This window comes from Asterias rubens, chromosome 2 (genome assembly GCF_902459465.1).
Source record: "Asterias rubens chromosome 2, eAstRub1.3, whole genome shotgun sequence".
Lineage (NCBI taxonomy): Eukaryota > Metazoa > Echinodermata > Asteroidea > Forcipulatida > Asteriidae > Asterias > Asterias rubens.
The window spans coordinates 12727323-12740520 of record NC_047063.1 but is presented as its reverse complement, the minus strand read 5'-3'; positions in this window follow the sequence as shown (position 1 = coordinate 12740520).

Genomic DNA, 13198 nt, shown 5'->3' with positions numbered 1-13198 from the left:
TGAAATTATGTCATCTTCAAGAACATTCTGTTTGATCTAAACTGAATTCTTCAGTCTTGCCAGGTAAGAGAAGCCATTACAAAAAAATAATATATGCAACTCCACAGAGTCTGTTCACTACACCAGTGCCAAGGAGAAATTACTTGATAAACTTTGGAATTGTGTGCTTTTGTTGTCATGTTTAGTCAAAAGAGAGCATGCAGCCCAACACTTTTGTTGAAGAAAGCTTTTGGAAGTTTTTTTGATACTATGTTGAGGCCTATTTCAAAAATTAAGCCTAGTTTAGATGGATTTCGATAGTTTTGTTTCTATTTTGAAAAGCTCCAATAACACTTGGCATTCAATTGACCAGAGGTAAAGAATGTTATAATAGTTTGCATTGTGGTTTTCACTCAATAGACCCCTTGCAATGGCAGCCATAGCTGATGAAATGTGTCCGAAGAATTATGAAGCCATTGGCTAAAAGTCTTTAGCAGCATGTCATCAAGTATGGCGGCCATTACAAGAGGGTCTATTTGCTGCAACCTGTTAAAAGACGGCAAATATAAGCGCAATCTGCATGTACATGTAGCCAAAGGTAACTTAGTTGTCAAATCTTGAATTGTTTTTTTTAATACTTGTGAAAATTTATTCCAAATTTCAAAGAGAAATGACAAAAATATATCTTTCTTTCTCTCTTTCTTAGGTGTATCCCATTTTAGAAATATTTCTTGTTTCTACTTGCGCTATAAAATTAGTATTTGAATCTTATTTCTTTAAGTAAGTTAGTCTAGTCTAGTAACAGGCATTCTTCAGGTCAGAGTTCACTTAAAGATAAAAGCAAGTTAAATTATGTGTAACCATTTGATAATTTAAAAAAATCTGTTTCTCAGGACATTCTCTTGGTTAAGTGTTCAAGAGCAAGGAGAACTTATAAGAAAAATTTAATACCTGTAACTTGTATTTGTTTTTTACTTTAAATGTTTTGACCCTATAGGGTCATAATAATATCAGGCCATTAAAAATGTTTGCGTTTATAGCGAATGTCCTTTTGGTTGGTAAGCAGGTTGGAAACAGCTTACTATATTTTCTCAAGTATATTTTGTTCACTCCCTAAGACTATTTAAAGTGATCAAAACTTAAGATGAATCAGTGATCCTCAAAGTTTTAGGCCATGAAATGACGTGCACTAGACCAAAACCTAGCGTGCTTCCCCGCTGCAGAGTTCACTTTAAGTACACAGATTAATCTCAACAGAAGTAAATTGTTTGTAAAGGAGAGTTTTTTTTATTGTATACGTTTGAGAGTAATCACAATACACTCACAAATAACTTTCACAAAAAATACACATCTTTTAATGGATTCTGAAGAAGTCACATAACTCGGCTTTGTACTGCCGATGGTTTTTAACGAGGAGGGATGACTGAATAAATAAATAAATGCTTTTATTGTATGCATAGATTCAGTGGGCATACTTCTACTAATACTTAATAAAAACTACAATTGGTACAATATGCGCATTATCAAACACCAAGGGGGACTCACACTCAAACCTGACTTCTTAATTGTGACAGCTGATCGATCAAGTTCTGAAAATCAAAGTTGATGAAGAAAACATATAGACATGGCTTGTGTTCCTATACCCACACAAAGTAGAAGCAGCAATATTACGAGCAGGTGAGCAATGTTATGCGCTATGACAACGGCAATTGGGTTTCTGTGTTTAACTAGTTTAAATACTAATTCCTCTGCCTAAATTCACACAGCTATACATCATTATGCAATCCTAGTGTGGTAGCTTGTACATAGGTGATGCAAATCAGACACAACTTAGCCTAAATACTAGAAGAACAGAAAGAGCGTTTAAGCACAACTGTGAATAAGTTGAACGCAGAACCCGGCTAATGCGAATTGCCGCAAAAACCGAGCATAACGACCAAGGCAACGATTCATTTTAACGGCACTCAATAAGGACGTGGACTCGTGAACAATATTTCATCACTGAGGAAAGGCTTTACAAAAAGATAATTTAAAAAACAAAACAAAAAAAAACATTTTGTTCAAAGTTAACAAAAAATTCCCAAGATATATGAACAGTATGAATGGCGATATCACATTTCAATTTAGAAGACCTTTATAGTTGCTGTATTAATTAAACTAATAAAATAATGTTTTGTCTATGTCGAATTAACTTTCCACCAATAAACAAAAAGGTTGTCATCACCCTCAAACAGTGGTTTTAACTGATTCAAAAGCACCAATGCACAAGCAACATGATCATGATGATGAAGAGAGAGTCACATCTTATTATCAGAGATAACGTCATCAGAAGAAAGAGGTAGCATCTTGTGAGCAGCAATCCAGTCAACTACTGGGAGAAGCTTGGTAGAGACAGTGCTGTTTCCCCACACAGTGAGTATTGATTCACAAGCACCATTGCCTCATTCAAGTCTCCTTAGATGAAGAAGCTCATACATGTACATCAATGTTGTCTTCTCTGAAGTTTTGTTAGGAACATTCACTGAAGATAGACTTTTTCTTTGACAGAATAAACTGAGAAATTCCACACAAACCATGTGGTCAACAGCATCCAGGAATCAATGTTTTTAATCTGACCTGTACGGCCAATTTGTAGTCGGACAAGTGACTTTACACATAGTCATAAACAAAACACAGTTGATAGTTATCACTGAGGCACGGTGAGTAGTCGCAGAGGATGTTGACGATCATCAGTGTTTGATAAATATCCTTGTCAAGACCAATAAACCAGCCTTTAACTATAACCAGTGGCTGTACACACATGAAGTCAAAGGTGGCAAGCAAATTTTATACAGAAGTTCCATACATGCACACTAGGCAGATGTACAACCGTCAAAGGCAGGTTCCAACTTTTAAGGGCATCTTCAAAACACTACTAAAAACATCTAATATGATTGCAATAAATATATCACCCCTTAACACAACATAATCAACAGTCTGCTATTAACTACCTTGGAAGTACAAAGAGTTGTCATTCAATTTTTACATTGTGTACATTTGCCTTTCTAAGATTTATGCATCCAGTAGAGTAGATAGGGTTCGTGGCGCCTGGGGGCAAGATGAGAGGATGGTGGCATGTCACAAACTTTCAACCCCCCCCCCCCCCCCAAAAGCACAAAAACCCACTTCAAAACATAAAATAAACACAACAAATCCTGTGGCACATTTCTTCACCCCTTGCCCCCACCCCCCTAACTACATCAATATCTGCATCTAGACTAACATTTTGACAACTCGAACATCAGAAATTCTAAATTGTGTTTAGGCTAATTTTGTTTGCTTGTCTTTACTATTTTCAACCTCATTTTTGTTGAAAAAAGGGTACCCTGTCCTGCAATTGAAGTGGAAATAGTTTAAAATATTTTTTTGTAAAAGTGTGAGCAAGTTTGCAAACCTTTCTCCGTTAAAAGTTTCTTGTAAGACATTGCGTCTCACATGTGCATCTGAGGCACACCCAACGATTTAGCCACTTCCAGCTCCAAAGCTTGAAGATAACTTGACAATTTATGATCAACGCTTCTAACCATTCAATTCAATACTTGCTTATAATATTGAATTTAGACCCATATTCTTTGACTCAGCCATCAGAACTTAAGTCAGAGAACGTGGGTGAATATCCATAGTAATTAATAGTTTAGCATGTGGTGAACTTTGATGCTAAGAAGCATTGATCGTTTAGTGGTCAAGTTTTCTTAGCTCAAATTATGATGGCTGATGCGTAGAATGCAGGTCAAGATCCATAGTCATGGTTAAGCCTGTAATGAACTTTAATCTTAATAGAAGCGTCAATTGTAAACTGTGTGGATCTTGACCCACATTCTAAGATTCGGCCATCAGAACTTGAGCCAAGATGACCATTTACAATCAACGCTTCTATTAACATTACTGTTTACCACAGGCTTGACCATGACTATGGATCTTAACCCACATTCTATGATTCGGCCATCAGGACTTGAGCCAAGATAACTTGACCATTTACAATCAACCCTTCTAAGCTTTTAAGTTCACTACAGTCCTAACCATGACTGAGGATCTTGACCCACATTCTATGATTCTGACTTCAGAACTAGAGCCAACATAACTTGACCATTTACAAACACATCTACTACTCATTTGCCACAAGTTCGCCACAGGCTTTACTATGGCAGTAGATCTTGACTCACATCCCAAGACTTGGCCATCAGGAAATGAGCCGAGGTTACGACAAAAAAACACAGCTTAAAGCAAAAAATATGTAATTCACACAAGTTGTAACACTGTATACCCTTCATGGACACTTTTGAAAAGTTACAAATATTAAACATTGTGACTTTTTTGTTGCTTAAAGCAGATCTGAAAAATTGGGCCCCTATATTGCACATTATTTGAACAGTTACAAAGTTTTAAATAGTTTTAAAAAGTTTTAAAAAGTTTTAAAAAGTTTTAAAAAGTTTAAAAGTTTTTAAAAAATTAAAAACAAAATTAAGTTAACACCTTTTTGTATTTTTGTTGCTCACTATTGCTCTTGAACAACATTATATATGACAGTCCTCATCAGTATCAAACATGACATACAGACCACTCTGTGACTGGACTTCATGACATAAACAATTGATGTTGATGTCAATTATGCAGTTCTTGCTTCTATACTTCAGTCTTGAGTCTCCACTTATACATGTTTCCCTTAACTATTTCACCATCAAGACTTGTTGATATCTTGGCTGCTCATTATTGCTCTTAAGCTACATTAGATATGACAGTCCTCAGTGTCAAACAAGACATACAGACCACTCTGTGACTGGACTTCATGTAAGACATTGCGTCACACACATGCATCCCAGGCACACCTATTGATTAAAGCTACTTTTAGCTCCAAAGCTGGAAGATGAAAATTAATGCTTCTAACCATTCAATTCAACACTTGCTTATAAAATTGAATTTTGACCCACATTCTTTGACTCAGCCATCAGAACTTGAGCCAGAAAATGTGGGTGTAGATCCATCGTCATAGTTAGGCATTATGTGGTGAACTTTGATGCTTGGAAGCATTGATCGTTTAGTGGTCAAGTTTTCTTGGCTCAAATTCTGATGGCTGAATCGTAAAAGGCCGGTCAAGATCCATAGTCACAGTTAAACCTGTGGTAAACTTAAATCTTAATAGAAGCGTTAACTGTTAATGGTGTAGATCTTGACCCACATTCTAAGATTCGGCCATCAGAACTTGAGCCAAGATGACCATTTACAATCAACGCTTCTATTAACATTACTGTTCACCACAGGCTTGACCATGACTATGGATCTTGACCCACATTCTATGATTCTGCCATCGGGACTTGAGCCAAGATAACTTGACCTTTTACAATCAACCCTTCTAAGCTTTAAAGTTCACCTCAGTCCTAACCATGACTATGGATCTTAACCCATATTCTACAATTCTGCCTTCAAAACTAGAGCCAACATAACTTGATCATTAATATAAACACATCTACTACTCATTAAAGTTAGCAACAGGTTTAGTATGACAGTGGATCTTGAGTCACATCCCAAGACTTGGCCATCAGGAAATGAGCCAAGGTAACTAACAAAAAACACAGCTTAAGCAAAACATATGAAATGCACAAAATGTCACCCTGTATACACGTACATTTTATGCTTAATATATAATTTTGAAAAGTTAAAATTGTTAAACATTGTCACATGACACTTTTGCTTGTGAACTGGTTAACACAATTTCATTGTGCATAGCTACTTTTGGGGTGCTTAAAGCAGATCTGAAAAATTGGGCAAAGATTGAAAATTTTGAACAGTTATAAAGTTAAAGCAAGTTTAAAAAAAATTGTATCTTGGTTGCTCATTATTGCTCTTGAACAACATTAGTTAAGACAGTCCTCCATCAGTATCAAACATGACATACAGACCACTCTGTGACTGGACTTCATGACATAAACAATGGATGTTGGTGTCAATTATGCAGTTCTTGCTTCTATACTTCAGTCTTGAGTCTCCACTTATACATGTTTCCCATAACTATTTCACAAATAAGACTTATCTTGGTTGCTCATTCTAGCACTTGAGCAAGGCAGATCCTCCATCAGTATCAAACATGACATACAGACCACTCTGTGACTGGACTTCATGGAATAAACAACAGAAGTGGAGGCAAATATCCAGTTCTTGCTTCTATAATTCTTTTGAATAAGTGTTTCCAATGTAAATGCTTCTCGACTATTTCACCATCAACATTGGTATCCTTGTTGCTCTGAAACTACATTAGATATGACAGTCCTCCATCAGTATGAATCATGACACACAATCCACTCTGTGACTGGACTTCATGAAATAAACAACCGATGTTGGTATCAAGTATGAAGTTCTTGCGTCTATACTTGAGCCTCGAGTCTCAAACTACTTGTGTTTCCAATGATTATTTCACCATCAACACATACTGGTGTCCTGGTTGCTTCTTTCTCCTTTGATATTAAGGTCCTCATCAGTATCAAACATGACATACAGTCCACTCTGTGACTGGACTTCATGAAATAAACAACCAATTCTTGCATCTACTTCCATCTGGAGTCTCCACTTATTTAGATGCATTGTGATTAGCATCCTGTCACACCAAAGATACAACTTTTGAGAACCGATAACTTCTGGAATGTCTTCACATGATATGAACTTACTTCAAGCAAATGCCCTCTCTGATTGCAGCATCTTCTGGCTACATATGGTTAAGTTGTTGTTCAAGAAGGTTTGATTGCAATGAAGATGAGACAGTTCCCAGGGCATGATAGACTCTGCTTGAAATTTGATTGCCTTCATCTGACTGAGATTCCTAATGTAACGTGCGATGAGGACAAAAGCTGGCATGCCATTGTTACATTTCCTTGAATGTTTCTCAGGCTATACACACTTTTATCAGTCAGTGTCTTGCAGAGATATCTTCCATTTACCTGAACATCATGAAGAAGATGGAGAAGATGTCCAGATGCCTTGTCTGACATAAAATGGCCGTATTGATGGTTAAATGCAGCAGAAGACATTGCAGTATCTTCTAGTAGCCCTTTTCATTGATGGATCAGGTTGGAGAGGGTGGTGGGATACGTCAAGTTTGACATAGTGTTTACTGATACAAATCATAAAGACACCATGATAAATGATACTCATGACATAAACAATTGATGGTGGTGTCAATTATGCAGTTCTTGCTTCTGTACTTCAGTCTTGAGTCTCCACTTATACATGTTTCCCATAACTATTTCACCATCCAGACTTATCTTGGTTGCTCATTATTGCACTTGAGCATGGCAGATCCTCCATCAGTATCAAACATGACATACAGACCACTCTGTGACTGGACTTCATGGAATAAACAACAGAAGTGGAGGCAAATATCCAGTTCTTGCTTCTATAATTCTTTTGAATAAGTGTTTCCAATGTAAATGCTTCTCGACTATTTCACCATCAACATTGGTATCCTTGTTGCTCTGAAACTACATTAGATATGACAGTCCTCCATCAGTATGAATCATGACACACAATCCACTCTGTGACTGGACTTCATGAAATAAACAACCGATGTTGGTATCAAGTATGAAGTTCTTGCGTCTATACTTGAGCCTCGAGTCTCAAACTACTTGTGTTTCCAATGATTATTTCACCATCAACACATACTGTGTCCTGGTTGCTTCTTTCTCCTTTGATATTAAGGTCCTCATCAGTATCAAACATGACATACAGTCCACTCTGTGACTGGACTTCATGAAATAAACAACCAATTCTTGCATCTACTTCCATCTGGAGTCTCCACTTATTTAGATGCATTGTGATTAGCATCCTGTCACACCAAAGATACAACTTTTGAGAACAGATAACTTCTGGAATGTCTTCACATGATATGAACTTACTTCAAGCAAATGCCCTCTCTGATTGCAGCATCTTCTGGCTACATATGGTTAAGATGTTGTTCAAGAAGGTTTGATTGCAATGAAAATGAGACAGTTCCCAGGGCATGATAGACTCTGCTTGAAATTTGATTGCCTTCATCTGACTGAGATTCCTAATGTAACGTGCGATGAGGACAAAAGCTGGCATGCCATTGTTACATTTCCTTGAATGTTTCTCAGGCTATACACACTTTTATCAGTCAGTGTCTTGCAGAGATATCTTCCATTTACCTGAACATCATGAAGAAGATGGAGAAGATGTCCAGATGCCTTGTCTGACATAAAATGGCCGTATTGATGGTTAAATGCAGCAGAAGACATTGCAGTATCTTCTAGTAGCCCTTTTCATTGATGGATCAGGTTGGAGAGGGTGGTGGGATACGTCAAGTTTGACATAGTGTTTACTGATACAAATCATAAAGACACCATGATAAATGATACTCATGACATAAACAATTGATGTTGGTGTCAATTATGCAGTTCTTGCTTCTGTACTTCAGTCTTGAGTCTCCACTTATACATGTTTCCCATAACTATTTCACCATCCAGACTTATCTTGGTTGCTCATTATTGCACTTGAGCAAGGCAGATCCTCCATCAGTATCAAACATGACATACAGACCACTCTGAGGTTTGCAATTTAGAATTCACTAATTAAAACATTATTTTACCCTTCTCGCATACCTCCTTGAAATAGATCACATGGAGAAACCAAGATTAAAAACTGAATTTCCAACTTCCAGCTTTCTTTGACAATTGACAATAATTAATAATAATAATAAATAATAACATCACAGTCTTATATCATCGATCAAGGGCTTAATGTCCTATCCGAAAGACTAAGCAATGGTAGAGTGTCTTGCTTTAGGACACAAGTTTCACTACTGGCTCATTCATTTCAATATTTGTCAACTGTTATTCCATAAAATAATATGTATGTTTGCAAAGTTATGATTATTGAGTCAATCACGGCGATTGCTTAATGGTGATTTTGAAAAGTTAAAAATGTTCAACATTGTGACACGACACTTTTGATTGTGAACTGGTAAACACAATTTTATTGTGCATAGCTACTTTTTGGTTGTTTTAAGCAGATCTGAAAAATTTGGCACAGATTGAACATTTTGAAAAGTTAAAAAAATTAAAATAAGTTTAAAAAAGTAAAAAAAGGTTAAAAAGTTATTTTAAAAAGTTTAAAACAAAATTAAGTTAACACTTATTTGTATCTTGGTTGATCATTATTGCTCTTGAACAATATTAGACATTACAGTCCTCCATCAGTATCAAATATGACATACAGACCACTCTGTGACTGGACTTCATGAAATGAACAATTTAAGTTGGTGTCAATTTATGAAGTTCTTGCTTCTACATGTTTCCCTGAACTATTTCACCATCAACACTTATTGATATCTTGAATGGTCGTTATTGCTTTTGAGCTACATTACATATGACAGTCCTCCATCAGTATCAAACATGACATACAGACCACTCTGTGACTAGACTTCATGTAAGACATTGCGTCACACATCTGAGGCACACCCATTGATTTAGCAACTTCCAGCTCCAAAGCTTGAATATAACTTGACAATTCACAACCAATGGTTCTAACAATTCAATTCAACACTTGCTTAAATAACATTGGATTTTGACCCACATTTTTTGACTCAGCCATCAGAACTTAAGCCAGAAAATGTGGGTGAAGATCCATAGTAACAGTTAAGCATGTGGTGAACTTTGATGCTAAGAAGCATTGATCATTCAGTGTTCAAGTTTTCTTGGCTCAAATTATGATGGCTGAATCGTAGAATGCGGGTCAAGATCCATAGTCATAGTTAAGCCTGTGGTGAACTTTAATCTCAATAGAAGTGTTAATTGTAAATTGTGAGAATCTTGACCCACATTCTAAGATTCGGCCATCAGAACTTGAGCCAAGATGACCATTTACAATCAACGCTTCTATTAACATTACTGTTTACCACAGGCTTGACCATGACTATGGATCTTGACCCACATTCTTAGATTCGGCCATCAGAACTTGAGCCAAGATAACCTGACCATTTACAATCAACCCTTCTAAGCTTTAAAGTTCACTACAGTCCTAACCATGACTATGGATCTTGACCCACATTCTATGATTCGGCCATCAGGACTTGAGCCAAGATAACTTGACCATTTACAATCAACCCTTCTAAGCTTTTAAGTTCACCTCAGTCCTAACCATGACTATGGATCTTGACCCACATTCTATGATTCTGCCATCGGGACTTGAGCCAAGATAACCTGACCATTTACAATAAACCCTTCTAGGCATTAAAGTTCACCTCAGTCCTAACCATGACTATGGATCTTGACCCACATTCTAAGATTCGGCCATCATGACTTGAGCCAAGATAACCTGACCATTTACAATCAACCCTTCTAAGCTTTAAAGTTCACTACGGTCCTAACCATGACTATGGATCTTGACCCACATTCTACAATTCCGCCTTCAGAACTAGAGCCAACATAACTTGACCATTTACAAACACATCTCCTTCACATCAAAGTTCGCCACAGGCTTTACTATGACTATGGATCTTGAGTCACATTCCAAGACTGAAAGCCATAACTTGTGCGACAACTTGGGATTTTTTTCTCCTATTATTCTCTCGCAACTTCGACAACCAATTGAGTCCAAATTTACACAGGTTTGTTATTTTATGGTTATGTTGAGATACACCAAGTGAGAAGACTGGTCTTTAACAATGTCCAACATGTCCAGTGACTTTAAAGTCTGATAAGTTATGATTTATGGAGAATATTAATACAGCATCAGATATTTTAAATCAAGGTATTCAGTTGTCCAATTAAAAAAATTTCAACAATTGCTAAATGCCATTCACACAGTCACATTATTTCCCTCTTCCTTCGGTTCTTTCCAATCAACATTAAAGGTAATGACAATGGTAAACGCATCGTTTTAAATAATAAAGCCTGCTACACCAATGGTAAAATGCTGCTAAATCCATTTGCCAGACCTGTTGGTCTAGCACGCGATGTCCATATTGAGGGAAAATCTTAAACAAAGCTGATTGGGTCAGAGACATGGTCTGACCAATGGCAGTGAAAGGGGGTTCCTTTTAATAATATGATATCCTGACCTTCGGAGTCATTACATACTTGAACAATGCCGACCTATACGCAAAGAGTTACATGGGAAATTTTCCGGCTGCGCAAGTTGTAACCGTAGCATGTTTCGATTCACGAGCGCAATTATTACACGAAGCTGCTGCTGCACGAAGCAATAGTGGTTTACAGACAAGAAAGAATTGTGGGTATAGGGAACACAGCCAAATCAAGATACATTGTGAACCTTTGTTTTGCAAAGTAAAAAGTTACAAACCCCTAGAACTGTTTACTCAGGAACGAAGCTTATTTTCCAAGAGTAATGCCTCATTGAGTTAAGTCTCAATGAGTTATGCGAGTAATGCCTCAATGCCTAATTGAGTAATTACTCAATAATTGAGATTGATATGATAGTACAGCTGTCACAAGAAGTCATATCCGATTACAACAATTACACATTTGCAATGGGGAACAAAAAATGGGTCATAACTCAGATGTTTACAATAATGTTTAGAAACAAATTTGTCTGTACCTTCACAGAAGAAAGTGTTGTGCTTTACTCTTCAGCAATTACTTGAGGTGTCCTGCTCAGTCTTGTTCTTGAAAGCTGCCACCAATGGCAAGATCCAGGTCCAGGAGGAACTGTGGCCAGCATCCAACATCCATCCAAAGTGACACTTTCAAAACTCCTTCTGATTTTCTTCCTTCATCATCACTGTCAGGCTACTGATTCTGGAGTCAATAACCACCGGTTCTTTTTAGAACCAACACTACTCAAAAGAGATTTTAACATGGTTTTATTGAAAACCTCTCTTAGTTAGACTTCTTCCATGCAAAGTTTCAAATCAGCTACCTATACTGTCTCTTGCTACCAGGCGATCTCGGTGGTCTAGTTGGTAAGACACTGCAAGACACTAGAATTGCAAGGGTCGTGGGTTTGAATCCCACCCGAGTAATATGCCCAAGTTATGATGTCCTGCTCTGTCTTGTTTTTGAAAATGTCCCCCAATGGCGGGATCCAGGTCCATGGGGAGCTGTTGCCACAAAGCCCCCATCAGCATCCAACATCAATCCAAAGTGACCCTTTCAGAACTCGCAAGTCATCGTATGCTCCACCTGGTGTGTCCGTCGATCCAGCAGAGTTTTAGTCGTCCAACCCCATGCACGACGGTGTCCAAGAGGGGGTACCATCAATCACTGCTGCTGCTGCAAGACCACCTTGGCATACTGCATTGCAATTCAAAAGGAATTCATTAGAAATAAGAAGCTTTCAAAATCAGATACACAATAGTGAAAAGTTTTCAAAACAAGTTTAGCAAAAGCAGGCACCACAAAGCAAGTGATAGCACAGTTGGTTTCTGTTACTCCAGCATCGTTAACAGTAAATGTCTTTAACAGTTTTTTTTTAGTTCAGTTGTAAAAAGGTGGAATATCATTGAAACTAATAGAAACGTGACTGTTAAAGAATGAGTTTGATGTTTTAACAATGTTTTTGTTGTTGTTAAAATGAAAAAGGCTGTTAAAAACTCCTTCACAGCAAGAAGGATATAATGGTACAGTACAGTGACTGCTTCTGTTGCAATGCGCTTTGTGTTGTCATTTGAGCCTTTGCCAGGCCCTTAACAAGGGGTGTTTGGGGTTTTGTTTTTGTTGTTTGTTTGGTTTGATTGTTTGTTTTTTCTTCTTTTTATTTATGAATTTTGTGTTTTGGAGAATTGGAACTGGTATGACTTTCATAACAGAGAGTGAGCCTTTGGCCTTATGCCAGTGAGTTTCGTTTGGAGGAAATATACTCATATTGAACTTTTAGTCAAAAGAATGTGTTTTGGAGAATTGGAACTGGTATGACTTTCATAACAGAGAGTGAGTCTTTGGACTTTTAGTCAAAAGAGTGATCCATTTTCACAATTTTTTTTTTATAGCTGATACAGTTATTGCTGGCGAACAACATGAAAATAATTGTTTGGCCACTATAGGTTTCTAATAAATTGAGCAACATTGGAGGAATTCCTTGCTTATGAGGATTAACTTCTAACAGGATTTTAATCATTCCAGTTTTCAATGTTTTCTTCTCATCTAATAAATATCTCAAATCTTATTTTGGCAGACATGGCATAATTCAAGGTACTTGCTTGGTTGGTGAGCTCAAA